The sequence below is a fragment of the Bufo bufo genome, chromosome 6, assembly GCF_905171765.1.
Source record: "Bufo bufo chromosome 6, aBufBuf1.1, whole genome shotgun sequence".
NCBI lineage: Eukaryota > Metazoa > Chordata > Amphibia > Anura > Bufonidae > Bufo > Bufo bufo.
The window spans coordinates 131,752,248-131,776,271 of NC_053394.1; the positions used below are offsets into that span (position 1 = coordinate 131,752,248).

Sequence of the window (24,024 nt, forward strand, 5' to 3'; positions counted from 1 at the left end):
AGCAAGTCGCCAGCCTCCTGCTAACAGTACTGTTCCAGACCTTCACCCAACAATTCAGCTGAATGCCCTTGCTGCACCATATCTTCCCACGTCTCTTTGCAACGATACCATAAACAATGCAATCCACAACAATCAACCAGCAACCTCCTATGTAAAGTCAGAGGCAACCAATACAACAGAGGTAGTAAAGTACTTACTTCGACATGAGCTCGCCAAGTCAGGCCTAGTAAACTTCGACGACCAGCCTGAAAATTATAGAAGCTGGAAAGCCGCTTTCAAAACTACATTAGACGGTATCGGTTTTACTGCCGATCGTGAGCTGGATCTGCTGATCGGGTTGCTTGGCCCACAGTCAACAGAACGTGTCAAGAGCCTCAGGTCAGTTTACATCGACAATCCAACTGCAGGTCTCACCGCAGCATGGGAGCGTCTAGAACAGACTTACGGTAGTCCTGAAGCCATAGAGAATGCATTGCTCAAACGATTGGAAAATTTCCCAAGGATATCTGGTAAGGACAATATAGAGTTCCAGAGACTCAGCGACCTTCTTCTCGAAGTCCAGCTTGCCAAAACTGACCCTAAGCTACCTGGCCTCAGTTACCTGGACACTGCTCGAGGAGTTAACCCTATCGTTTGCAAGCTTCCGCATGGCCTACAAGAAAAGTGGATCCAAGTTGGGTCATCATACAAACGGGAAAACAAGGTTTCCTTTCCCCCGTTCTCCTACTTCTGCAATTTCGTCAGGAACATTGCTGACACCAAGAACGATCCTAGTTTTGCATTCAGCGAGTTCAATACTCCCTCACCTAAAGGTGACAACCTACATACTAGCTACAGGAACCGCAGAGGTCCCGTGTCCGTTAGGAAGACAGACATTATTCCCACTCCCGCCCCAAACAAGAGCGGCAAGATCGAAAACCCAAACCGATTATGTCCCATCCACAAGAAGCCTCATCCCCTCAAAAAATGTATCGGTTTCAGAAAAAAGCCCCTACAAGAACGAAAGGAACTTCTAAAGACTTTTGGGGTATGTTATAGATGCTGTGCTTCCACCGATCACTTTGCCAAGGAATGTAAAACTCCTATCAAGTGCATAGAGTGCGGTTCCGAGGACCATGTGCAAGCACTCCATCCCCTTGAGTCCAATCCTTCACAACATGCAGACCTTCCTCCTGGGCAGAACCACAGCGGGAAGAGTACAGATCACGTACCTAATTCCACCATGGTATTTTCTTCGTGCACTGAAGTCTGTGGGGAAGACCACTGTGACAAATCTTGCGCTAAAATATGCCTAGTGAATATTCATCACAAGGATCAGCCAGAAAAGACTTTAAGGGTGTATGCTATCTTAGACGATCAGAGCAATCGATCGCTTGCACGATCCGAACTGTTCGATCTATTTTGCACAAAAGGAGAGGTTCACCCTTACACCTTAGGCACTTGTAGTGGAACTACAGAGGTTTTTGGAAGAAGGCTCATGGATTTATTGTGTCCTCCCTAGAAAATAACCTACAATTACCCTTACCTACTGTTAAGGTTACCTGCACAATTGCTTGTAGAGGTTACTCGAAGAGGGGAAGGAGTCCAATGGCAGCGACACAGGAACAGAGGAGCGCGGAAACAGAATGGATGAATGATCCAGATATGCAGGAATGGCGGTGGCTCAATGGACCCGATAAGGTGCACGTGGTAGATGAGTGCCGAAGAACGAGGAAGGCAAGAGAGTAGTCAGGCAGTCCTGGGTCGGTACACGGGATGGCAGGTACAAGGATTCAGGATGAGGCAGGAGAGTAGTCAAATGAAGGCAGAGTTCGGTACACGAGATGGCAGGTGCAAGGATTCAGGATGAGGCAGGAGAGTAGTCGATGGAGGCAGAGTTCGGTACACGAGCAGGTTAGCAGACAAAATGCTGAGAGGCTGAAGCAAGACTAAGGCTGAGATAGCTCAATAATCTGGCAAGGGAGGAAGTGACATGGTCTTCCTTAAATAGGGCGTACACAGATCTGATTGGTCAAAACTAAAAGCAGGAACATTCAGGTCAAAGAGATGGTTCAAAAAGGTAACAGAAACTGTCCAGGAAGCTCTGTGGTCTAGTGAGCAAGGCTACAGCCTAAGATGCCGGAGTCTCCCGGTTCGATCCATGACAGTACTCCCCTCCTCCACGATGACCTCCGGGCATCTCCAAGATAGGCCTGTCGGGGTATTGCCGATGAAACTCACTGACCAGTCTGGGAGCGTGTACATTCTCCTTGGGTTCCCACGAGTCCTCATCAGGACCATAACCCTTCCAACGGATCAAATACTGCAGTTTTCTTCGACAAATTCTAGAGTCCAGGATCTTTTCTACAACGAACTCCTCTTCTCCATGCACCCTGACTGGTGGGGGTGGCATCAAAAAGCGATCAGGGAAAGTATTCTCGACAAATGGTTTGAAGAGTGAACAATGGAAGACTGGATGTATCTTGAGCGAATCCGGGAGTTTGAGTTTAAATGTGACATCATTAATTTGAGCCGAAATCTGATATGGTCCAATGTATCTTTGACCCAGTTTTTGAGAAGGGACTCTCAGCTTAATATTTTTTGTAGACAGCCACACTTTGTCTCCAATATGAAAAACTGGTGCTGGTTTACGGTGTTTGTCCGCAGCTTGTTTGGAGCGTCTTTGGGCCTCGTGTAAATTCTCCATGATTTTTCCCCGTACCTCTTGCAGGTTAGTTAACCGTTCGGTTACTGCTGGGAGGGCCGTGGTGATTGGCTGATGAGGAATGAAGACTGGATGGAGGCCTGTGTTTGCGTAGAACGGGCTGAAAGAAGTCGAACTGTGTTCCGAGTTATTGTATGCAAATTCTGCAGTGGAGAGATGTTCCATCCAGTCATCTTGTAAATGGGTAATAAAACAGCGTAGATACTGTTCGAGGGTTTGATTAGTTCTTTCAGTCTGACCATTAGATTGTGGATGAAAAGCTGATGACAAATTTACTTTGATTCCAAGGGCAGAACAGAAGTTTTTCCAGAATTTGGACGTGAACTGTACCCCACGATCAGAGACCACGTTGTCTGGAATCCCGTGTAGCCGGAACACTTCACGGATCATGAGTTCTGCTGTCTGTTTTGCAGATGGTATTCCTTTGAATGGTATGAAGTGTGCCATCTTGGTAAGACGGTCTATGACAACAAGGATAGTGTTCATTCCTTGAGAAGGAGGTAAATCGACCACGAAGTCCATAGAAACTGAGCCCCAAGGGCGAGATGGAACAGGAAGTGGTTGTAATAATCCCAGAGGGGAAGAACGTGGTGTCTTGTAGTGTGCACAGGTCAAACATGAAGAAACATACCTTTTCACATCCCCTTTACAATTGGGCCACCAGAAGGAACGAGATAACAGTTCTTGAGTCTTTTTTATGCCCAAGTGACCGGCCAACTTGGAATCATGAGCCAGTTTAAGGACTTCAAGTCGAGCTATTTCGGGAACATATAGTTGATGATCCGGTTTGATCCAATAACCATCCTGGAAGTGAAGGTTTACCTCACTAGTGGGGTGGCTAAGGAAAGAGTCACTCTGATATCCGTCTTTCATTAGTTTCCATAAATCCCCCGAATGGGTGGCCCCCAAGAAGTTTCTTTCAGGCAGGATCTTGGTTTGATTCTTATTTTCTTGGGAGGAGTCAGAGAACATTCTGGACAGCGCGTCTGCTTTGCCGTTCTTAGAACCTGGACGGTAGGTAATAATAAAGTTAAAACGAGAAAAGAACAGGCTCCATCTGGCCTGTCTGGAGGATAATCTTTTGGCGTTATGCAGAAACTCAAGGTTCTTGTGATCAGTCAAGACGGTTACGGGAATGGTGGCCCCCTCCAAAAGGTGTCTCCACTCCGAGAAAGCTTCCTTGATTGCAAGTAGTTCCTTATTCCCGATGTCGTAATTTTTCTCGGCTGGGGACATTTGGCGAGAAAAATAGGCACAAGGGTGAAGCAACTCTTTATCTCCTGCACGTTGTGACAAAACCGCCCCCATTGCTGAATCAGATGCATCCACTTCTACCGTGAATGGTAGTTCTGGATCTGGATGGATTAGTATTGGTGCGCCTGTGAACAGAGTCTTTAGTTGACTAAATGCGTCTTGTGCCTCGGGAGTCCAGGTGAAGTGTACGGTTTTCTTTGTGAGTTGTGTGATTGGTTTGATGACCCTGGAGAAATTCCGGATGAATCTCCTGTAGAAATTGGCAAAACCGATGAATCTTTGTATGTCTTTTACATTTCTGGGAGTAGGCCACTCCGTTACAGCTCTAATCTTGCTGGGGTCCATCTCTAGACCCTTCGGAGAAATGATGTATCCCAAAAACTGAACAGTTGTTTTTTCGAATTCGCATTTCTGAAGTTTAATGTAGAGTTGGTGTTCTCGAAGTCTCTGTAGAACCTTGCAGACGTCCATACGATGTTGCTCCAGACTTTCAGAAAAGATTAGAATGTCGTCCAAGTATATTATTACGAACTGATCCAACATGTCCCGGAACACATCGTTAACAAAGTGTTGAAATGTAGCTGGCGCATTACACAGTCCGAAAGGCATAACGAGGTATTCGTAATGTCCATACCTAGTTCGGAAAGCAGTCTTCCATTCGTCACCCGGACGAATACGGACCAGGTTATATGCTCCTCTGAGATCGAGTTTCGTAAATATTTTGGCAGTGCGCAGTCTTTCGAGAAGTTCAGATATTAAAGGAAGGGGATACCGATTTTTTACAGTGATACTATTAAGTTTCCGGTAGTCTATACAGGGGCGTAAAGAGGAATCTTTCTTTTCTACAAAGAAAAAAGGAGCACCAGCTGGAGAGGTGGAGGGTCGGATAAACCCCTTTTTTATATCTTCATCTAGATATTTTTTCAAAGCCTTCAATTCAGGATCAGAAAGCGGATAAATGCAGCCAAACGGTATTTCCGCTCCCGGTAATAGTTCAATCGGACAGTCGTAAGAACGGTGAGGAGGAAGCTTATCTGCATTTTTCTTGTCGCCAACATCCTGAAAATTCTTGTACGGCAGAGGTAATAACTCACTTGTAGACTGTTCCGGAACCAGAGGGATCGCTGGAGCCGAAGACTGAGTGTCTTGCAGGCAATTACACTGACAGAATTCCGACGGGAAGTGTAGTACATGATTTTCCCAGTCAATGGATGGATTATGAATCGCCAACCATGGGATCCCCAAGATTATGGGAAATTTGGGTGAAGAGATCAAAGAAAAATGGATGTCCTCAAGGTGATCCGTGTTGATGCGTATTTGGAGCTTTCCCGTTTCTTGCGTAACTGGACCTGAGGAAAGAGGTGAGCCGTCCACAGTCTCCATATCCAATGGTGTTGTTCTCTTTAATAGTGGGATATGGTTTTTTTGTGCAAATGTTAAGTCCATAAAATTGCCCCCGGCCCCAGAGTCCAGCATAGCAGAGCAGGAGATTTCGAGTTCAGAAGTGAAGATCTGAATGGGTACCATGAAATGAGACTCGGGGATAGTAGTTTGGTCTTTCTTCCAAGCAATAGGGGAAATAGAGTTTATTTCAGAGTGTATGGAGTATGGAATTTCTGATTCCAATTGTTCTTCTATCTCTCTGACCACGTTTATTCTACGGACCCTTCTAGGGCAGTCGATCGCATAATGTCCTGGTTTTCCGCAGTAGAGACAAAGATCTTCTGAGATGCGTCTTTCCTTTTCCGCTACAGTTATGGATCTCCGTAATGCATCGATTTGCATAGGTTCCGGTGCAGGTTCAGGATTACGGGGAGCTGATGGTCTGAAAGAATAGGTGGGTCGGTTTTCCTGCGCCCATGCTTTCTCCCTTCTCCTTTCAGTAAGTCTCTGGTCGACTCTGATACAAAGTTGAATGAAGTCTTCAAAGTCCTCTGGAATATCTGTCCTAGCAAGTTCATCTTTCATTTGCTCAGACAACCCCCGCCGGAACTGACTCTTTTGGGCGGCATGATTCCAGGTGGTGTCGGTCACCCAGCGGCGGAATTCGGCTGTGTAAACGGCCACTGAACGGTTTCCTTGGCGTAGATTATGTAGTTTTAGTTCCGCAGTAGCACAACGATTAGGATCATCAAACACCTGACTTATGGCGGAGATGAAGGTCTCCAGATCCCGCAGAAGGCTGCTGTCGGTCTCCACGTAAGGAGATGCCCATGCGAGAGCCTCATCAGACAAAAGATTGATGATGAACAATACCTTCATCTTTCCAGTAGTGAACCGGGCTGGATTCATTTCAAAATAGATTCGACATTGGTTCAAAAAACCTCGGAATTGGCGTCGATCTCCATTAAACCTTGCTGGGAGTGGCATGCGAGTATCTCCAGCTGGGGCCTGCCCCTCCAGGAGTTGTCTCTGTAGGGCGATTATTTCCCCTTGTTGATCTTGTACCACACTTTGTAACTGGGAAAATTTTTCCTGATAAGTGGTTCCGAATTCTTGTAGCTCTATAACTTGTTGTTTCAGGAGCGTCACCGCGGACTCCATTTTTGAGGCCAGATTATTATGTTAAGGTTACCTGCACAATTGCTTGTAGAGGTTACTCGAAGAGGGGAAGGAGTCCAATGGCAGCGACACAGGAACAGAGGAGCGCGGAAACAGAATGGATGAATGATCCAGATATGCAGGAATGGCGGTGGCTCAATGGACCCGATAAGGTGCACGTGGTAGATGAGTGCCGAAGAACGAGGAAGGCAAGAGAGTAGTCAGGCAGTCCTGGGTCGGTACACGGGATGGCAGGTACGAGGATTCAGGATGAGGCAGGAGAGTAGTCAAATGAAGGCAGAGTTCGGTACACGAGATGGCAGGTGCAAGGATTCAGGATGAGGCAGGAGAGTAGTCGATGGAGGCAGAGTTCGGTACACGAGCAGGTTAGCAGACAAAATGCTGAGAGGCTGAAGCAAGACTAAGGCTGAGATAGCTCAATAATCTGGCAAGGGAGGAAGTGACATGGTCTTCCTTAAATAGGGCGTACACAGATCTGATTGGTCAAAACTAAAAGCAGGAACATTCAGGTCAAAGAGATGGTTCAAAAAGGTAACAGAAACTGTCCAGGAAGCTCTGTGGTCTAGTGAGCAAGGCTACAGCCTAAGATGCCGGAGTCTCCCGGTTCGATCCCTGACACCTACACTTGTAGAGTGTAACCAGATACCAGCCAACAAAGAAGAAATACCTACACCAGAAGTTGCCTTCTACCACCCTCATCTAAGGTCAATAGCCAGTGAAATCCCACCACTTGACAAAGATGCTAAAATCCTTCTTCTGCTGGGAAGAGATATTCTAAGGATCCACAAGGTACACAGGCAGGTCAGCGGACCTCCAGAGGCCCCATTCGCCCAGTACCTGGACTTAGGCTGGGTCATCATAGGCAACGTCTGTATAGGCAAAATGAAAAGGCCTACTAACATTTCTTCATTCAAGACAAATGTATTGCCAAATGGTCGTAATACTCACTTTGAGCCATGCCCACATCACTACTGGGTGAAGGAGAAGGTAACTAGCTGCAAGTTGCAACATCGCAACACAAACCTTTCCCGCACCTACGATGACAGCTTTGGTTCTACAGTTTTCAATGTAAGCAGTGAAGACGACAAGTTGGCTCCTTCGGCAGAAGACAAAGAATTCCTTAAAGTAATGGACAATGAGTTCTTTCAGGAAGATTCCAATAGCTGGGTAGCACCCCTACCCTTTCGCCTCCCGAGAGAGAAGCTACCAAACAATCTACATCAAGCAGTCAAAAGATTCTCCTCCTTAAAGCGTACCTTAAGCAGGAAGCCAGAGATGGAAAGACATTTTGTGGACTTCATACAGAATATCTTTGACAGGGGTCATGCCGAACCCGCACCCCCATTGAAAGAAGGAGAAGAATGCTGGTACCTCCCTTCCTTCGGTGTGTATCACCCACGAAAGCCAGACCAAATCAGAGTTGTCTTTGACTCCATTGCCCAACATGAAGGCTTCTCACTTAACGACATGCTCCTCACAGGGCCCAACTTGAACAACAACCTCATTGGAGTCCTAATTCGCTTTCGTCAAGAACCTGTAGCGGTGATGGCCGACATTCAACAAATGTTCCACTGCTTCATCGTCAAGGAAGATAACAGGAATTACCTCAGGTTTCTATGGCACAAGGACAACGACATCAACAAAGAGGTAATTGATTACCGAATGAGGGTACATGTCTTTGGGAACAGCCCTTCCCCAGCTGTAGCAATCTATGGACTAAAAAAGACAGCTCAGCTTGGAGAAGCTGAGTATGGATCCGATGCTCGTCAATTTGTTGAAAGGAACTTTTACGTAGATGACAGGCTCAAATCCTTTCCTACTGCTAAAGAAGCAATTAATCTTCTTACCAGAACAAAAGAGATGCTAGCTGTAGCAAACTTGAGACTTCACAAAATTATATCTAACAGCCAAGAGCTAATGAATGCATTTCACCCTGAGGACTATGCTGCCAGTGTGAAAGACCTTGACCTTGGGTCAGACACACCCCCTATGCAGAGAAGTCTAGGTCTGCTGTGGAACATCAAAGTAGACACATTCACCTTCCAGGTGTCAACCTGTGACAAACCCTTCACCAAGAGAGGAGTCTTGTCCGTAGTGAACAGCATCTACGACCCACTGGGATTTATAGCCCCAGTCACCATCCAAGGTAAGATGTTATTACGACAGCTTACTACTGATAACATAGATTGGGACACTCCGTTACCTATTGAGAAACAACAAAGATGGGAGAAATGGAGAGGTTCTCTGAAGACATTAGAACAGCTCCAAATTCCACGTTGCTATGCCCCAGTCTCCATCTCAGCCGCTGTCCAGAGGGAAATCCATATTTTCTCTGATGCATCAGTTGAAGCTATAGCTGCAGTGGCCTATTTGAAGACCTCAGGAGTTAATGGAGACATACACTGCAACTTTGTTCTAGGCAAGACAAAGCTAACACCAAAACCCGCACATACCCTTCAAAGCCGTTCCAAATGGCAAACACCCAAGCCTAACCTCAAAGTAGGAGACCTTGTTCTTCTGAAAGATAGAGAAGTCTGTCGCAATGAGTGGCCTATGGGTCTTGTAACAAGCGTAATGCCCAGCGATGACGGAAAGGTTAGAAAGGTTGAAATTAAGATAACTAAAGGAGGTTCTGTTCGGACTTTCTCACGACCAATCACGGAATTGGTGCTTCTTCTCCCAAGTGAGTGACTTAGGCAGGAGTACCGGCTATACCTGTTATGGCGGGGAGAATTTCACTATCACTATTGACTGTGCTACTGTTGAAGTCCCACGATTACAACTATAGACCGCAGGACTCAAGCCATCTGTTTTTTGGACGTCATGTTTCATTGTTCATTTACTGCATATCTTCTTGTTGCGGGTATCTCGTATCTATGGTTTACACACCAGTTTTACCTTTAACGTTTCTTCCCCTACAGGTTCAAGTTGGACTTATCTTTATATATGTAATAGACTTTGAAATCTAAAGATTTCAGGCGGGGAGTGTCATGTTACATGATATTATTTTTATTATGTACTGTCTCTTTAATGCCTATCTAGTTTGTCTCTTGTGGCATTCCTTAGTTTGCATGCTGCTCTGTCTCCTCCCCCTCTTTGCTGCATCAGTCATTTTAATGCTGTAACTCATCTGACCTGTGTCTATTCTCTATACCTGCATGGAAGAATCGTTCTTTTACCTGTTGTAACTTGCATTCTACGGATCATACGAAGAATAAACATCGCCAGATCTTCTTTCATGTGAGTTGTGACTGAGTAAGCTATCTGGAAAGGTGATTTGGGATGAATAATCTCTTCAGGGCAATGAGCTCCATGTGCTACTGAAAACCACATTCATAGCCTTTGCAGCCGATTCAGAATAGTGATCTTTACTAGCCACAGGAATGGGGGTGGCATGAAAGGAAGGGGTTGCTAAAAAATTACTGTGGGATGGAGCCTTATTCAAAAACTTACTGTGGGGCCCAGTTATTTCTAGCTACGCCACTGATGCAGCCCACAAAAGCAAGTTGGGTTTATCGATTCCAAAACCTTAATTCAATTGTGGGCCTGGTGATCAGTTTATGGCCTTTTAAGCAGCATCAGCAACAGCATGGTGATAAAAATGAGTGGCAAGATGACATGGTGTGGAGATGGCAGCATGAGGAGGCCACGTAGTGGCACAATGACTGAGTCTGGATAAAAGACTAAGGCCACAGATTGTTGAGAAAGATGCAGATGGAAAGAAATCTGTGGAGCTGTATGGCGGTCACCTGCAAATTAATGCAGACCAGGGGCGTAGCTATAGGTGAAGCTGCAGCTTTGGGGCCCTGACCCAGACGGGGCCCATCCAGGAGGAGGAGGACTAAAGGATTTGGTCAGGGCCCCCTCAACAGTATTACACAATGAAATTATATACAGTGACAGTATAGACAGTGCATAAAACGGATGGAACAGCTGCCGGCCCTGGTGTGAGAGAGCGATCTTTACTAGCTACAGAAATGGGGGCGGCATGAAAGGAAGGGGTCGCTAAAAAATTACTGTGGGATGGAGCCCCATTCAAAAATTGCTGTGGGGCCCAGATATTTCTAGCTACGCCACTGTTGCAGCCCACAAAAGCAAGTTAGGTTTATCGATTCCAAAACCTTAATTCAATTGTGGGCCTCGTGATCAGTTTAAGGCCTTTTAAGCAGCATCAGCAGCAGCATGGTTTTAAAAATGAGTGGCAAGGTGACATGGTGTGGAGATGGCAGCATGAGGAGGCCACATAGTGGCACAATGACTGAGTCTGGATAAAAGACTAAGGCCACAGATTGTTGAGAAAGATGCAGATAGAAATAAATCTGTAGAGCTGTATGACGGTCACCTGCAGATTAATGCAGCCATCAAAATCAAGTTGGGTTTGTCGGTTCTTCCTCAGCTCACCAGCAGGCCCATACCTAAAATCTTTTACTGGGTCAGCTCACCTGCAGGCCCGCAACTCAAATCTTTTACAGGGTCAGCTCACATGCAGGCCCTCGCATATAATTTTTTAGAGGGTCAGCTTAGCTTCAGGCCCACTCATATAATGTTTTACAGGGTCCGCTCACCAGCAGGCCCGCACCTAAAATCTTTTACAGGGTCAGCTCACCTGCAGACCCGCAACTCAATTCTTTTACAGGGTCTGCTCACCTGCAGGCCCGCAACTCATGTTGCGTTGCTTTGAAGTGGTACCCGTAGCCGTTTATTAGGCTCCCTCTCCGAAATCGAACAATGATTCCCCATTACCGGTGGTCACCATGTTAGGCGCATAAAAGAACATCGAAAGTTGATAGGGAAGATATCAAAATGGATCGTGGACGTGCGATCAGGCAGAAGTTATCTAGTGTCAACAAAGCGGCAGCAGGGCCTCTCCTGTATAACGTTTCCTCATTCAAAATACTGCAGTGACATTCCCTGTAATTTTGTATTACTCATTCCAATAACAGGTCATCTTAAGAGTCCTGTATTGTTATTTATCGTCACTACCTCCACGAGTCGGGAGTGTGTGATTTGCGCGCTACCCGCTTGCCTTCCTTGGATGTGGTAGCCGTTTCTCAGGCTCCCTCTCCGGAATCAAACACTGATTCCCCGTTACCAGTAGTTTACAATGGTTTTGAGCTGACAATTACAAAGAAAGTTGATAGGCCAGACATCCGAATGGATCATCGCCGTCACGGGGACGTGCCCTCGGCCCCAGGTTAACTAGAGTCACCAAAGCGGCAGCAGGCCACCGCTCATAATGCTTTAGATGGTCAGATCAGCAGGCCCTTGCTCCTAATGTTTTTGAGGGTCACCAGCAGGCCATCAATCATAATTTTTTAAAGCGTGTGTATGATGTCCTCCTTTATGTGTAACTAAGGGTGTATCGGATTGCCTCTTCCTTGTAATTTTTGGCAGCACTTGCATTTTATATACAAGTAAATATTCAGGAAAGAATGATTTCTATAAATTTTTCCTCTAAAATCGATTTTTTTCCCTTGATTTTGTGCGTATTATTGTCATTAGGTAAAAGTGGCATACTATTTGGACACAATGGACAACATAGTTCCCAGCAGTGACCAGCGAGTCCAAGATGCATCCATACATCCTCCCGATGCTGTTACAGAACCATTTCGGTGGTCGAGCACCCGAATATTACGATGTGTTTGAACCGAGCCCCCGAGCACTACGGTTCTCGATCAACACTAGTTACAACCCATACAAAAAGAAAAGGGAATTATGTATCAAATATATAGCAATGATGTACATAGCATGGCTACTTGTAAATAAGCTAATAAGTAACATAAGCTACATAAGCTATATCAAGATGCATTGTTAAAGGGAAAATTACCATCATGTATGAAATGTCACCAAGTCAGAATGATGATGAATCTCAACAGCACTAATATTCATATAGTTGTTAAAGTGGATCACTTACTGAAAATATCAGATGTTTGGAAGCGATTGTGAAAGACGGATGGAAAAATGATAAGAGAACAGGGGGAGGAGCATCATCTGGGTGACTGGCAAATCTGCTCAATACCCTGAAAACTAATCACCCCTGGATCCCCTGCATGTGAGTCGACGACGTGTCTATCTAAGGATATCTCTCTTATGCTGGATATCTCATAGATGTTCGCCGATACATCTAAGCTCACGAGTGGTTTTCCCAACATATTGCAGGCCACAGGAGCAAGTGATAAGATATTTAACTCCCTTGGTCCTGCAATTAAGAAAGGTCCTATTGTCGAACCTTTGGGAAGTGACAGTGCTGGTGAACACCTTACTGACTTTCATGGAGCTGCATGCAACGCAGCCACTGCATCTGAAATTGCCCCTAATGTCACTAGAAAGCCAGGTGCAAGATTGTGTGGGTTGTAACAAACTATGAACCAACCGGTCTTTTAAATTCCGTCCTCTCCGAAATGTAATGGAGGGGGACTCACCAATAAGATCGCCAATATCAGGATCAGTTTTGAGGATACCCCAATAACGGTATCTCTCTCACTTTTTGATGTCCAGTCTCATAGGTACCAATAATTCTCAGAGCCTCATCTTTGTCGTCCCTGGTTTTGGGGATAAGAAGATCATTCCTATCACAGCAACAGCAATGGTGATAGGCATCAGTGGCGTAGGGATCGCCATAGCAGTGGCTATGGGGCCCTACGCCACTGGGGGCCCGTCCGGGCCGCCTTCTGTTGATTTTTTATTTTTTATTTATTTACATACACACTACACACAGGCAGCCAGGCCCGAGCCGTGGACCGCCCGCCCACTACATTAGACTAGTATAGTGGGCGGGGCGCGGGCGGTCCGCGGCTCGGGCCTGGCTGGGGAGGAGTCAGGACTGGAGCAGGGCGCACAAAGGGCCGGGCCGACACAGTGGCTGGGGAGGCTCCAGCCAGGCCACTGAGTAACTCAGAAGATCCGATGGTATATTCTAACCCCCCGGGCGTTCCCATGGTGACGGGGACATTTGCCTGGGGGTTAGAATATACCATCGGATCTGAGTTTTCATGAGCTCAGTGAGATCGTAAAAACTCAAATCCGATGGTATATTCTAACCCCCAGGCGTTCCCATTGTGACAGGGACGCTTGCCTGGGGGTTAGAATATACAGGGCCACGCCGCTCACAGCAGTATATTTATAAACTAATCAGTAACTACTTTAACTTTAATCATTGCTCATTGCTGAGCTCTTTACTTGGATTATTTGGATATCTTACTCTGTCTTAGCTCCGGTAACAGCAGGCAGTGCGGGCGGGCGGCGCTCACTCACTGACGCCACGCGCCTGCTCGTCCCACTAGGCGGCGCAGGCGCGTGACGTCAGTGAGTGAGCGCCGCCCGCCGGCACTGCCTGCTGTTACCGGAGCTAAGACAGAGTAAGATATCCAAATAATCCAAGTAAAGAGATCAGCAATGATTAAAGTTAAAGTAGTTACTGATTAGTTTATAAATATACACCTGTGAGCGTCGGGGAGGGGGATCTGTGGATGGCACTGTTTAGGGGGGATCTGTGGATGGCACTGTTTAGGGGGGATCTGTGGATGGCACTGTTTAGGGGGAGATCTGTGGATGGCACTGTTTAGGGGGGAGATCTGTGGAAGGCACTGTTTAGGGGGGAGATCTGTGGATGGCACTGTTATGAGGGGGGGGATCTGTGTATGGCACTGTTTAGGGGGATCTGTGGATGGCACTGTTTAGGGGAGGGGGGATCTGTGGATGGCACTGTTTAGGGGGATCTGTGGATGGCACTGTTTAGGGGGATCTGTGGATGGCACTGTTTAGGGGGGATCTGTGGATGGCACTGTTTAGGGGGGATCTGTGGATGGCACTGTTTAGGGGGGATCTGTGGATGGCACTGTATAGGGGGGAGATCTGTGGATGGCACTGTTTAGGGGGGAGATCTGTGGGTGGCACTGTTATGAGGGGGGGATCTGTGGATTGCACTGTTTAGGGGAGGGGGGATCTGTGGATGGCACTGTTTAGGGGGGATCTGTGGATGGCACTGTTTAGGGGGGATCTGTGGATGGCACTGTTTAGGGGGGATCTGTGGATGGCACTGTTTAGGGGGAGATCTGTGGATGGCACTGTTTAGGGGAGATCTGTGGATGGAACTGTTTAGGGGGAGATCTGTGGATGGAACTGTTTAGGGGGAGATCTGTGGATGGAACTGTTTAGGGGGAGATCTGTGGATGGCACTGTTATGAGGGGGGATCTGTGGATTGCACGGTTTAGGGGAGGGGGGATCTGTGGATGGCACTGTTTAGGGGAGGGGGATCTGTGGATGGCACGGGGGGGCCCATAAATTTTTTTACTATGGGGCCCATGCATTTCTAGCTACGCCCCTGATAGGCATCATTGAGGACAGTATCCTGATATCCTCTCGATCTGAATTTGTGTTTCAGATCAAACCACTCGTGAGCTTAGACGACAGTGTGGGGGCAGATTATTACATGGGGGCAAATTACTTCGTAGGGGGCAGTGTGGGGGCAAATTACTTCATGGGGCAGTATGGGGTCAAATTACTTCATGGGGCAGTGTGGGGGCAAATTACTTCATGGGGCAGTGTGGGGGCAAATTACTTCATGGGGGCAGTGGGGTTCAAATTTCTTCATGGGGGCGGTGTGGGGTCAAATTATATTATGGGGGCAGTTTGGGGGCAAATTAATCATGGGGCAGTGTGGGGGAAATTACTATATGGGGGTAGTGTGGGAGCATTGCCTTCGGGGAGGCATTGTAGGGGCATTTCTATTACAGAGACATATTAGGGTTCATTATTTTTGGGGACACTATACAGGCATTATTTCCTGGTGCACAATATTATTATTATTATTATTACTGGGGGCACTCTAGGGAGCATTATAATTGCTGTAGACACTATAGGGACCTTTGGGATAATTTATCAAACTGGTGTAAAGTAGAACTGGCTTAGTAGCCCATATCAACCAATCAGATTCCACCTTTCATTTTTGACAGCTCCTTTGGAAAATGAAAGGTGGAATCTGATTGGTTGCTATGGGCAAACTAAGACAGTTCTACTTTACACCAGTTTGATAAATGACCACAATTATGAGAAATCTAACGTGTCTGTTTAACAAACTCTGTAGAGATGAGATGCAGCTGAAAGAATTTTTCATGGCGGTCTGGGTCAAACATAGGAGAAGAGGAATGAGAAGGTTTACATGACAGGGGATGTCGCTGAAAGTAAGAGGTATGTGGTGCTGTATTCTCCTATATGTAGAGCTGGCTCACTACTGTGACCTGCGTCTCATCTTCTCCAAGTCTTTTTTATCATAATCATATGTATTTTAAATTAGGCAACAAAAATTTTAATTTGTAGATGTCACCTGCAGTTCTATGTAACACCACAGATAAAATTATTCACTGTGTTATGTGGGGTGTTACATAGGACTGCAGGTAACATCTATGACATCTATACTCAGAGAGTTATGAGATGGTGGGGGTCCGACTCCTGGTACCCCCATCAATCAGCTGTTTGAGGAGACCGCGATGTTCCAGTGAGCGCCGCAGCCTCTTTGCTCCTTACCAAGCACAGTGCTGTCCATTTGATAGCACTGTGCTTGGTATTGCAGCTCAGACCTAATCACTCAGATGGGACTAAGCTGCACCGAGGCCATGTGAACGAGGAATGTGATGTCATATGGCCTAGGAGGAGACTGTGCCGCTCACGAAGCACCGCAGCCTCTTCATACAGAAAAAAAATTAAACTAAAATGGAGGGAGGGTCCCGAGTTGGGTAGACAGCCCTGGGCCTATCATGCACTTAATCCGCCCCTGTGACCTAGTATGAAAAAAATGGCAGCGATGTGTGCCTGCATATATTGTCCTTCTTTGCGTTATTCAAACGTTGGGAGGTATGCTAAGGAAGTTCTGAAAACATGAGCAGCAGGTGGGCCCTGAGGACTGGAATTGAGGAACACTGGTGTAAAAGACAGTTCAAATTGCAGGAAAGTCCTCCTCTGACAAACACAGAAAAAGATCATATAGGACATATGCGGCCCGCAGAATCATTTCATGTGGCCCCCGGCCCCCTGCCAGAACATATTGTGAAAATGCTAATGACCGCTTCCATTGTGGAAGCGGTAATTAGCATGTGGGAGCCACAGGAATATGAGAATAGCGCTGCACTGGCTGTCCTCACCTTCCCTGGTCTTTTTCCTACTGCGCTGTACTGTGTCCTGACACGTACAGTGTCATGACGTAGTGCACATAAACACGCACTATGACCTGATGCTGTGCGCTATCAGGTCACAGTACAGCACGGCGGGAAGAAGACCAGGGAGGGTAAGCGAATCTGCCAAGTGGCAGCGCTGTCCGGAGAGGTAAGTTTATTTTTTATTTATTTTAAATGTCTGATCTGAGGTCTGATTGGGACTGATCTGGGGCTAATGGTGGGTGGGGAGGGTCTGATGGGGGTCTGATCTGAGGCTGGGGGTTCTAATGGGGGCTGATCTGAGGCTGGGGGGTCTGATCTGAGACTGGGGGGCCTATTGGGGTCTGATCTGAGGCTGGGGGGTCTGATCTGAGGCTGGGGGGTCTGATCTGAGGCTGGGAGTCTGATGAGGGTCTGATATGAGGCTAGGGAAGGGTCTGATGGGGGGTCTGAACTAAGGATGGGAGGTCTTATGGGGTCTGATCTGAGGCTGGTGGTCTGATCTAAGGCTGGGGAGGTCTGATAGGGGTGTGATCTGAGGCTGGGGGTCTGATGGGGGTCTGATCTAAGGCTGGGGAGGGTCTGATTTGAGGCTGATGTAGGCTGGAGGGTCTGATAGGAGGCTGATGGAGGTGGGGGCAGATCTGAGGCTGAGACAGGGGCAAAAGCAGGGACAGTTGCGAAGAAAAAGGCAGGGACAGTGGCAGGGAGAGTGAAAGCTGGGTGAACCCATCTCTGGACCCCTCTGAGTTTAGCTTGGCTGCCATTAATGCCAAATAAAGAACTAAATATATAACATTCTCAACTTAAAAATTAGACTGCTATATGTGGTCAAAATGATGCCTGTACTATTTGTAATATATAATGCAGGCGCCATTTTGTGCTGCAAATATACAGTACTCTAGATTTTTTTAATTGAAGCGCAATTTCTATAACTTACCCCTAAGTCACTTATATGTTTGACCAAATATTACAGTCAAATTTTTGCAGTCAAAGTTGAGAATTTTGTATGACCCCCGAACGACGTTACTAATATCCAAATGGCCCTCGGCAGCAAAAAGGTTCCCCATCCCTGATATTGGCAGTACACAAATTCAGCTATGCACATGAATAAAATCAGATTTGTCACAGATCAGGATCAGTATCTGACAGTGGCTCTGTAACCTCAGAACATATGGATTTTAATCTAGGGATGTGGGTGATAGGACTGAGAGTTCGCAGTGTGCCACACGAAGATGAATGTTGCTGACAACCACAGTTACAGCTAGGAATTCCCTACTATTCATTCCTGACACATGAATAATATCACCTGCAGTGTTCACAAGATACACAGTAACCACGGCTGCTGTGACACTTCAGAGTCCTGTAAGTACAGATTTCAGTCTTTGCAGAGCACAAGGTGCCTTGCCAAGACTGCCAAAGGTAATCTGCATTACAAATAGAGGCATTATGCATCTGCTGGCCAGAATCCAGAACCAATACACTCCTTGAATGATTAATGGAACAAATGTATAGGCAGCACTGCGTAATGCAAAAAAAAGCTATTATTGTATGTTTTTTTTATGCTTTATTTTTAATTACTTTTACATATTCTTTACACAAAACAAACAACATACATTACAGAACAAGCCACATTGCTAACTATACGCTAAAACACAAAATAAGAACCAACAGTGCTGATAGATTGTATGCTGGATAAATGAGCTTCAAAAATGCTCAGGACTATTTGCTGAAAAATTTAAGCCCTTAAGGACCCTTGCCGTACATGTACGTCACAGCTGGACGTGACTTAGGGTGGGTTCACACTAGCGTTAGGGATTCCGTTATGGCTTTCCGTTATAACATGGTTATAACTGAAAATAACGTAATACCTAGACAGAATGCAAAACGGAAGCCTTTCCGTCCTAATAGAAGTGTATGGGAAAGCATAACGGATCCGTCTGGGTCCCGTTATGCAAGACAGAAAACAAAGTCCTGTCGACAGGATTTCGTTTTCCGTCTTGCATAATGGGACCCAGACGGATCCGTTTTGATTCCCATAGACTTCTATTAGGACGGAAAGCAAACGTAATGCCTTTTAAAGGCTTCCGTTTTGTATTCCGTCATAATACAAGTCTATAGGCAGAAGAACGGATCCGTCCTTCCGTCTTATGGATTACATTATTTTCCGTTATAACCATGTTATAACGGAAAGCCATAACGGAATCCCTAACGCTAGTGTGAACCCACCCTTAAGGACCAGGGACGTACATGTACAGCAGGCTGATCGTGCAGGTGCAGGAGCTGTGCCCGCCCAATCAGCGGCACGGAACCAGCAGTCACTGACAGCCGAGTCCCTGCTACCTACGCCGGCATAGGTGAAGACACCGATGCCGGTGTATTAACCCCTTGTTGCATGCAGAGGGTTTGCGGAGGGTACGGGTGCCCTCCGCTTCTCAATCGGGTCCCCACGCTGCAGTGGCGGGGACCCGATGGCAGAGAAGGCAAGCCCGATGCCTTCCATAGGCATCGGGGCTTGCCTCCTACAGAAGCCTGTGACATCCAGCCCTTAGGCTGGGTCTCACAGGCAGGCTGTCAGCATAAAAGCTAAAGCATTACAGCCAAAGCATTACAATACAGGTTGTATTGTAATGCATTGCAGAGGGGATCAGACCCCAGAAGTTGAAGTCCCATAGTGAGACAAAAATAGAAAGTAAAAAAAGTTTAAAAAAATGTGTTTTTCATAATAAAAAAAATAAAGTTTCAAGTAAAAAAAAAAATTCCCAAAATAAAACATAAATTTGTGAAAAAAAAGAAAAACAGACATTTTAGGTATTGCCGCGTCCGTAACGACCGGCTCTATAGAAATATCACATGATCCACCCCCTTACCTGAACTGTGCTAAAACAACAATTTTTTTGTCACCTTAAATCACTAAAAGTGCAAAACCAAGCGATTAAAAAGGTGTATGCCCCCCAAAATAGTACCAATCAAACCATCACCTCGTCCCACAAAAAATGAGCCCCTACATAAAAGGCTTAAGGCAGCTGCATAACTCGACTATGTTGCAGTGACCAAGGGTTTAAGGCGGCTGCATTCACTTGACTGTGTTGCAGCGGCCAAGGGTTTAAGGCAGCTGCATTCACTCGACTATGTTGCAGTGGCCAAGGGCTTAAGGCGGCTGCATTCACTCGACTATGTTGCAGCGGCCAAGGGTTTAAGGTGGCTGCATTCACTCGACTATGTTGCAGTGGCCAAAGGCTTAGGCAGCTTCATTCACTCGACAAAAATGATGTTATGTGTAAAACTTAAATAAATAAAAAAAAGTATACATATTAGGTATCGCCACTATCAAAAAGTCATATGCACCCTAAAATAGTACCAATCAACCCGTCATCTCATACAAAAAAAATGAGCCCCAACGTAAGACAGTCGCCCCCCAAAAAAAATATGGCTTTCAGAATATGGAGACACTAAAAAATCTTTTTTTTTCAAAAATGTAAAACTGAAGCAAACAACAACAAAAAGTAGTCATATTTGGTATTGTCGCGTCGTAACAACCTGTTCTATAAAAATAGCACATGATCTAACCTGTCAGTTGAACATTGTAAAAAACAAAAAATAAAAACGGTGCCAAAACAGCTATTTTTTATTACCTTGCCTCAAAAAAAGCGTAATATAGAGCAACCAAAAATCACATGTACCCTAAAATAGTACCAACAAAACTGCCTCCTTATCCCGTAGTTTCCAAAATGGGGTCACTTTTTTGGAGTTTCTACTCTAGGGGTGCATCAAGGGGTCTTCAAATGTGACATGGCAACTTAAGATTATCCCAGTGAAATCTGCCTTCCAAAAACCATATGGCGTTCCTTTCCTTCTGCGCCCTGCTGTGCGCCCGTACTGTAGTTTACAACCACATATGGGGTGTTTCTGTAAACTACAGAATCAGGGTAATAAATATTTTTTGTTTTGTTTGGCTGTTAACCCTTGCTTTGTTAGCGGAAAATAAATGGATTAAAATGGAAAATCTGCCAAAAAAGTGAAATTCAGAAATTTCATCTACATTTTCCTTTAATTCTTGTGGAACACCTAAAGGGTTAACAAAGTTTGTAAAATCAGTTTTGAATACCTTGGGGCGTGTAGTTTCTAAAATGGGGCCTTTTATGGGTGGTTTCTATTATGTAAGCTCCACAAAGTGACTTCAGACCTGAACTGGTCCTTAAAAATTGGGTTTTGGAAATTGTCTTAAAAATTGTAAGATTTGCTTCTAAAATTCTAAGCCTTCTAATGTCCCAAAAAAAGAAAATATCATTTAGAAAATGTGAAACAAAGATAAAATTAGTGGCTCATTCAGCCTACCCGCAAATGGGCAGGTGCCCGACCCCTCAGCACTCCCGATGCTGATAGAAGATGAAAGTGGCTGTAAAGGCACCTCCTGAGTGATACAGTTTTTGTTGGGATCCACCACACTACGGAGTGCACATATAGGAACTCAATTTACGTATTTAGGAACTTATACATTTAGGACCTTTTCTTACATCCATTCCTTTCGCGTCCGCACCACCCATAGGCGGATGTAGGTGGAACTACATCAACTTCACCTAGAGGCACATTGGCAGTCCCACAGTATATAGGACTTTGTGATCTTTTTTTTATATCATCGACTCTTTGATCCATTTTATGCAATTGTTGCTTTTATACTATGTTACTGATGTTATGTTGCTGAGGCTGCTTATGTTTGCTTTTTACCTTTTTCTATTATTATTAAATTGTTTTTAGAAATTACAATTTACACCTACCTATCCTTATTGTTGATTAATATTGAGTGCCCCCCACTGACTATCTCTACCCCTACCATTTAGAAAATGATCCAAACATGAAGTAGACATATGGGAAATGTAAAGTAATAACTATTTTAGGAGGTATCACTATCTGTTTTAAAAGCAGAGAAATTGAATTTTTCCATTTTTTTTTGTAAATTTGGTATTTTTTTATAAATAAAAATGAAATATTTTGACTCAAATTTACCACTGTCATGAAGTACAATATGTGACGAGAAAACAATCTCAGAAGGGCTTGGATAAGTAAAAGCTTTTTAAAGTTATCACCTCATAAAGTGACGCATGTCAGATTTGCAAAAAATGGCCTGGTCCTTAAGGTGAAAAATAGCAGGGTCCTGAAGGAAGGAGGAAAGGAGTTTCCCAGGCTATTTATAAAAAACTGTTCTTTCTAATGCCCTGTGGAAGGAAGATCATCAGGGTAATACTTGCCAGTTCCTCACATCTTTGTGGTGTGAAATAAAAAACAACTTAAAGGGAACCTGTCACCGGCTCCCTCTAACATTCAGCTCTCACCCCGCTTTCCGGTGGTAATATCATGGGGTGTTAGTCAGTTCCTCTGACAGCCTGGGGTCTTGTGAAGGATGTACACCCCAAAAAAAACTAAACAAAAAAAACAAGCCCTCACACAACTCTGTAAACAGAAATTATGCAAAAGTAATGAGTGTCAAATTATGGCTAACAGTAGTAAAACATAATAAAAGCTATATAAATTTAATATTTCTGGAATTGTACTAACCCGCAGAATAAGTTTGTCATGTCATTTTTAGCGCACAGTAAAAAAAAAAAAAAAACACTGAAGGAATTAAAGCAAACCTGTCACCGGCATTTTGGGTATAGAGCTGAGGACATGGGTTGCTAGATCACCGCTAGCACATCCGCAATACCCAGTCCCCATAGCTCTGTGTGCTTTTATTGTGTAAAAAAACTGATTTGATACATATACAAATTAACCTGAGATGAGTCCTTTACGTGAGATGAGTCAGGGACAGGACTCATCTCAGGTTAATTTGCATATGTATCAAATCTGTTTTTTTACACAATAAAAGCACACAGAGCTATGGGGACTGGGTATTGCGGATGTGCTAGCGGTGATCTAGCAACCCATGTCCTCAGCTCGATACCCAAAATGCCGGTGACAGGTTTGCTTTAATTCCTTCATTGTTTTTTATTTATTTTTACTGTGCGCTAAAAATTACATGACAACCTTATTCTGCGGGTTAGTACAATTCCAGAAATATTAAATTTATATAGTTTTTATTATGTTTTACTACTGTTAGCCATAATTTGACACTCCTTACTTTTGCATAATTTCTGTTTACAGAGTTGTGTGAGGGCTTGTTTTTTTTTGTTTAGTTTTTTTTGGGGTGTACATCCTTCACAAGACCCCAGGCTGTCAGAGAAACTGACTAACACCCCATGATATTACCACCGGAAAGCGGGGTGAGAGCTGAATGTTAGAGGGAGCCTTCTCCCTTTAACTAACTGCTTAAATGCTGCAGTTACTATTTACCTCAGTCACAGCAGATGGCTCTTAGCTGTATTACACAGCCAACACCCACCTAGAATGGAGCGGGCTCAGCTCCTGAGTCTGCTCCATACACTCCTCATGACCTAGATCTGTTGCCTCCTACAATAACTTCACAGTGCTCCTCTGAAATACTCCAGTCTGTGCTGTTGGGGAACATTTACTTTTTAACCTTCCACTGGTCTCCATTCCTTTCTTCACATCATGACACTACCCCTGTCCTGAATAATATTATATTGTTTAAAGGGCTTCTGTCACCCCACTAAAGTGATTTTTTTTTTTTGGGCTAGTTAAATTTGTTATATTGCGATATATGAAAATAAAATGGTGTTACTTACTTTGATCCAGCAGTTTCTTCCAAAAACGAAGTTTTATAATATGTAAATTAGGTCTCTACCAGCAAGTAGGGCGGCTACTTGCTGGTAGCTGCTGCAGAAAACCGCCCCCTCGTCGTGTTGATTGACAGGGCCAGCCGGGATCTCCTCCTCCGGCCAGCCCTGTCGGCATTTCAAAAATCGCGCGCCTGTGTTCATTCGGCGCAGGCGCTCTGAGATGAGGAGGCTCGCCTCCTCAGAACTCCCTCAGTGCGCCTGCGCCGATGACATCACCGAAATAGAAGACGTCATCGGCGCAGGCGCACTGAGGGAGTGCTGAGGAGACGAGCCTCCTCATCTCAGAGCGCCTGCGCCGAATAAACACAGGCGCGCGATTTTTGAAATGCCGACAGGGCTGGCCGGAGGAGGAGATCCCGGCTGGCCCTGTCAATCAACACGACGAGGGGGCGGTTTTCTGCAGCTGCTACCAGCAAGTAGCCGCCCTACTTGCTGGTAGAGACCTAATTTACATATTATAAAACTTCGTTTTTGGAAGAAACTGCTGGATCAAAGTAAGTAACACCATTATATTTTCATATATCGCAATATAACTAATTTAACTAGCCCCAAAAAAAAAAATCACTTTAGTGGGGTGACAGAAGCCCTTTAAGAAAACCTATTACTGCCTGGCAA

The 24,024-nt window shown here is 45.2% G+C and overlaps 1 long non-coding RNA gene across 1 annotated transcript in view; it reads right to left on the bottom strand.

Moving 5' to 3' along the window:
* Nucleotides 1-9,673: 9,673 nt before the first annotated feature.
* The window catches only part of LOC121006098, a 23,977-nt gene continuing 9,626 nt past the window's right edge, over nucleotides 9,674-24,024 (bottom strand). The window contains exon 3 of the long non-coding RNA XR_005780020.1: nucleotides 9,674-9,780. This is a non-coding gene — a long non-coding RNA (uncharacterized LOC121006098). The remainder of the gene's footprint in view (nucleotides 9,781-24,024) is intronic.